Source organism: Berghia stephanieae, chromosome 9, assembly GCF_034508935.2.
Source record: "Berghia stephanieae isolate SIO BIC M18660-M18661 chromosome 9, UCSD_Bste_1.3, whole genome shotgun sequence".
Lineage (NCBI taxonomy): Eukaryota > Metazoa > Mollusca > Gastropoda > Nudibranchia > Aeolidiidae > Berghia > Berghia stephanieae.
The window spans coordinates 29,405,031-29,410,294 of record NC_088368.1 but is presented as its reverse complement, the minus strand read 5'-3'; the positions used below and the strand labels follow the sequence as shown (position 1 = coordinate 29,410,294).

Genomic DNA, 5,264 nt, shown 5'->3' with positions numbered 1-5,264 from the left:
ATTTTAGGTCCCAATTTGGCAAAAAATGCAGATGACAGCTATAATATCAAAACATATAAAAAGAATAATTTAATTATAAGTAGTGTCATAATTAATATGCCTCATCTTAAATTTCATGTATTCAATTTTTAGGGTATTTTGTTCAACAATGGAGTTGGTTTTTTTTTTTATAATGGAGTTGTTTCGACTGCAGCCATTGATCCATTAATGGATTGTCAGTGATCTGTCATCTCCTCTTGAGGCCAGCTTGCAGTAATCTTTGGCTGATGCCATCTAAGGCATTCCACTCCTCTGGTGTATGGGGAAGAGTTTCTGTTGTCTCCTCTTGAAACTGATTTGAAAATCATCTACTACAACTACTGACTCCACCACAGAGCAATCAACAAAACTGATTTCATTAATCTCATTCATATCCATCTGTCTGGCTAGTGTTGAAGCTGTGGAGGAAAAATAATATTTAGAACATCTTTTTCACTGCATTGAAACAAAACAACATTTATATCTGTGAATTATGAAACTGGCCACATTATGAAATCAAGTGGTGCTGAAATCAAAAACGTCATTTCATTTTGAAACTTCTCTGATACCACATTGTCGTCAGGTCAAAGTCAGAATTTGGAATGATAAAAACTTTTAAACAATGTTATCTCCTTAAGCAACATGAAATGCTGGCCATTTAATTAAGATGATTTTAGAACTACATCCCACTTTTTAAACAAATCCTTATAAACTGTTCGTCAGTGCTTAAAAGTGTTAATATGAATATATTTGAGAAGACGATGGACTCAGCAACAGTATACATTTTTGTTTTATTTCCTTGTAAATCATCTTTTTGTTTGAGTATTTTTCTCTAAGGGGGAACCAGTATTTTTTTTTACATATGTAATATGTGATAAGTAAGCATTTGAGTGTGTTCCTCTTAATGGGGACCTGTGCTTGTGCCTGGACGACACTTTTAGGTGACTTCAAACTAAGTACACCAATGGCATGCTCTTGGAATCTACATCCATTCCATATAAGAACCATTCCCTTTTTGTTTTACTTATTAGTGCTTTGAATTGTTAATCTAGAATTGCTTGACTATCCATTTGCATCCTTTTTACTGGTGCTGAATTGACCTAAATATGTCGCAAGCAATTTAAAACAGAAGAGAATTTATAATTCTAGAACATTTTGCTATCCCATTTTCTTCCTTTTTACTGGCACTGATATGACCTTAATGTGTTGCAAGCGCCGTAAAACCATTAAAAACAAACAAATAAAGAATGTTGATTAAACAAAATCACACAAACACACTTATGTTATACTTCGTGGTCCCACTGTCACTTCAATGTCACCCATTTTGACCAACTTGTTACCCGTGACAGTCCTTTCAGTACTGTTGTCAATGTTAAATACACTGTTAGTGGCTATGTGGTCTTGTGGTATGACACTCGCTTTCGGATCGGAAGGTCCTGGCCCTGAGCCTCGCTCGGTGCATAGTTGAGTCCTTGGAAAAGACTCTTTACTCACATTCTCTCACCATACTCAGGTGTAAAATGAGTACCTGACCATTAACAGTGCTGTCTCTGTCCGAAAAATTGTAATATCGCCTAACAGGCGTCATGTCCTGTTCTAAATGTTGCTGTTGGTCATGGACCCCTTGTAAAGCGCTTTGAGCATGTTAAAAAAAAATTTTCTTTAGTCTTTCGGGTGAAATTCTATTAATAATTTAATGACTTTGTAGCAAAAGAATTATGCTTACTGATTATGGTGTAATCTCCAAGATTACAGTCAGATATGTCAATAATATTTCTGGCTGGACTGGGATTCGGAACAAAACTCTCAGTGCTCATAACTGTAAAGAAAATTGTTGATAAATTTGAATGAATGAAGTATAGAATTCACAAGTTGCACTTTAAGTCCAGATTACCCATTACAAACTTAATGAGAAGGAACACAGTGGTGTTTTTTTTAATAGGTGAATTGTTATGAAATTATAATGATTTTAATTCTATTTATATCAATTTTAATATGATACGATATCAATTGATTTTAATGTAAAATTTGCATCATATAATTACGGGTCTCTGGCTCTTTTTTTTTTTTAACCATGAAATGCATCCAAGTGTAATCTTATCTTCTGATCTTGAGACCCATGAATCCCAGAAATAACAAATCTGCTGGGAATAGAACCCATGACACTTTGATTCATATGCAAGCATGATAACTCGCTGTGCCATTGGCTTGCCCTAAACAAAACACTAAATGAAACAATATAAATCTTTACAGGACCCAATTCCAAAGTGGAATTTCAATACAATGTTGCGTGATGCCACTTTGACGATTTGTGATGAAAAAATACATGGCAATCCCTTATGACACAAAAGCTCGTGCTCCATCATTTATTTCAAATTTGAAATATTCATATAATTTTGTCAGCTACTTCAGGATTGATGGTGTAAAGTAAATTTCAAGATTTTAACTACCATTGAATTATTAAATGTGAATACTCTTGTTTTAATACTCGACTTCAGTCTTCATTTATTGTTTTAATGTTTTTAAAATTGATAAAAAATCAAGAGGAAACGTGTCCCACGGGCAGTTGTTAGATATGCAATAGAGGTGATATACTTTTGAGACTTAACTACCAAAAGAGGATAGTTATGTTAGAGAAAAATATTGTTCAATGAATCTGTGCATAGGCAATTGTAAGGATGAGTCAATATTAGACGATCACAAAAGATGCATGCAAACATAGTACAAATTACTTGTTTAAAATATTGTAAGGTACTATCTTTATTCATGTCAGGCAGCCCCAGAGACCAGCGATCACATCGTCCTCCACTGTCCAGTCACTAAACTTGAAGGTGGCTATGAAACCGTCCTTAGTGCGGAGGAAGACTTTAGAAGCTGAGTTGACGAAATAAATTTGGAGGTGTAGCCATATGCTACTACTACTACTTTATTCATGGAATGCCTAGATGACAGCCTTTTACATTTGTATACAGAACAATGTATGGAACTATTATAATTGCAGAAATTTACCTTGAATACCATCAACAATGGTACTACACTCGCCAATAATGACGAGTACCGGTACTTGTTCAGTAAAGATTGAAGAGGGTCCTGGTTTCCCCTCCAGGCTGCTTTACAGAATCAACATGACTTTGGACTATTCTTTTCTTGTCCTTGAATTTTTTTTTAGCTCCATCACCGAACGGTTTTTGAGAATTCCGCATTGATTCTCATTCTGATCTTTTCCCGACCTGAAAATGAAAAAGGAGAAAAAAATATGTAAATCAACGATTATGTAATGAGATTGTTGAGGACATTCATTTTGCACTGGAATCAGTTCGATTGATTGCTTTTTGTTGCCATAAAATCTTTATTTATTATTTTGGTTGTAGCAAACTTTACTCGTATAATTAGTCTCTATCCTTTAAATTATTTGCATAAAAAATGTCATGCTTTTGAGTGTAGATTATTATCAGTCATACCTCTTAAATTGGCATTTTATCATTAAATATTTGTAGGGTCTGACTGGAGAGGGTGAAGATTTATTTCTTGCTTATCAAATGTACTAGGGTAGGTCGCCCTAAATCTGTATGCTTTTCTATACCTCAAATTCCAACAGCTCTAACTGCAGATTGGTTAAACTAAACTCTCAACTGTTTGAGAAACTCAATTATTTGACATCTTTTGTTAGTTTGATGTAAATACATATGAGGTATTATCAGTTAACCTTGCTTAAAAACCGAAAATAGATACCAAACCCCCTCACCCCAAATATGTATGCTCACGCCCCAAACCCGTAAACGGCTTGCCCTAAACCAGAACAGTATTAAATTAGTCTACTAATGTTTCAAAATTTCATAATTTTTTAAAATATGATAATGTTGTGGTAGAATTTCATTTATTATTAGTTTTTAAAAATATTTTCTAAAAAACAAAAAAAAATAATTGAGCATAAAGAGCATTATCCTAGCATTTACGTTTGTTGCGGTTATAACTTTTTCGCGTCAGCGATTTTCTGTTATTTTTTTGCACTGAAAAAAAAAACAAAAGAATAAATAAAGACACCGCTTGGAAATTTATTTTAAAAAGAAAAAAAAAAACCTTTTACTTCTAGAAAGAAGTTTATTTTCACTTCCACTTCATTTCGAATTTTTCTGGTTGTTGACTTGTTCTAAATATTCAAGTGAGTTAAAAGCTTAAAACTTTTGTCATTTTTTGTGGCAACTGACACAGATGCTAGATTGTATACTGCTAAACATGCTCAAAGCTCTGTAAGGGGCTCCAAGCCAATAGCAACACAGCAATATCACAACTTTTCCCGACAGAGTCATTACTTTTAATGGCCAATTACTCAATAAGGAGCCTTGTTCAATGAATCGACTTTGAACCACTCAGGAAGGGACTTGAATCTTGGGCCTACTGGTCCAAATGCAAGTGTAATACTACCATACAACAAAGCCCCACTTAGTAGGGGCAAAGAGGAAGGGTGAAATTTATTGCCTAACCTCCGCACTACAGTACATCTATTTATATTGTTTATTGATAAATTATGGGTGCCATGTCGGCTATTATGATGCGTTAAAATTTTCATTGAACATGCCAACCTGCTTTTTTTTTTTTTTCATTAATTTTCTTTCTTTTTCTTTTTAGAAATCCGAGACCGGGTTGCCACCTTGCCTGTTCTTGCCAAGTAGTAAAAAGGTGGATTAGAGAGCAGAGCAGGGAGATAGGAAGTAGATAAACACAATCCAAAGTAGTCTAGAGGTATACAAATACAAAGCAACATTGTGTTGTGAGTGGCAGGGACCTACTGTAGGCACTTGCAAGAATTTTTCAAAATAGTGGCTTTGGGTATTAATTTAGCGTAGAAAAATAAAGGGGAGTGAAACATTAACTAGAGTGAAAAAATATCGCTCTATCTCAACTGGTTAAAAAGTTATGACCGTTTATGTGGTGGAAAATCTCTATATAGCTTAATAGGAAAAAATGTGACCAAAGCACAGCATCCCAATGGATAATCAAATATAATTCAGAAACAGCTTCAGATACAACTTTGAAATTTTTACATGTGGTAAATCAACATCTCTGTAATACATTGCAAACAGAAAATGAATTATTTATTGAGAAAGAAAAGTATAGTTTAGAGTTAGAGCTGAGACAGCTGAAATCAAGGAAAAATAGATCACGACATACAAATGAATGACCTATTGGAATTTTGGAAAAGTCAATAATAAAATATTTATTCACATGAAGAGATAGACCAAATA

The 5,264-nt window shown here is 34.0% G+C and overlaps 1 long non-coding RNA gene across 1 annotated transcript in view; it reads right to left on the bottom strand.

Moving 5' to 3' along the window:
- Positions 1-3,239, bottom strand: part of LOC144980011 (uncharacterized) — a 4,169-nt gene extending 930 nt beyond the window's left edge. Inside the window, exons 1-3 of the long non-coding RNA XR_013646810.1 lie at positions 3,028-3,239; positions 1,745-1,837; positions 1-437 (exon numbers count right to left, since the gene is read on the bottom strand). The exon at positions 1-437 is cut by the window's left edge and continues 930 nt beyond it. This is a non-coding gene — a long non-coding RNA (uncharacterized LOC144980011). The remainder of the gene's footprint in view (positions 438-1,744; positions 1,838-3,027) is intronic.
- Positions 3,240-5,264: the final 2,025 nt, after the last annotated feature.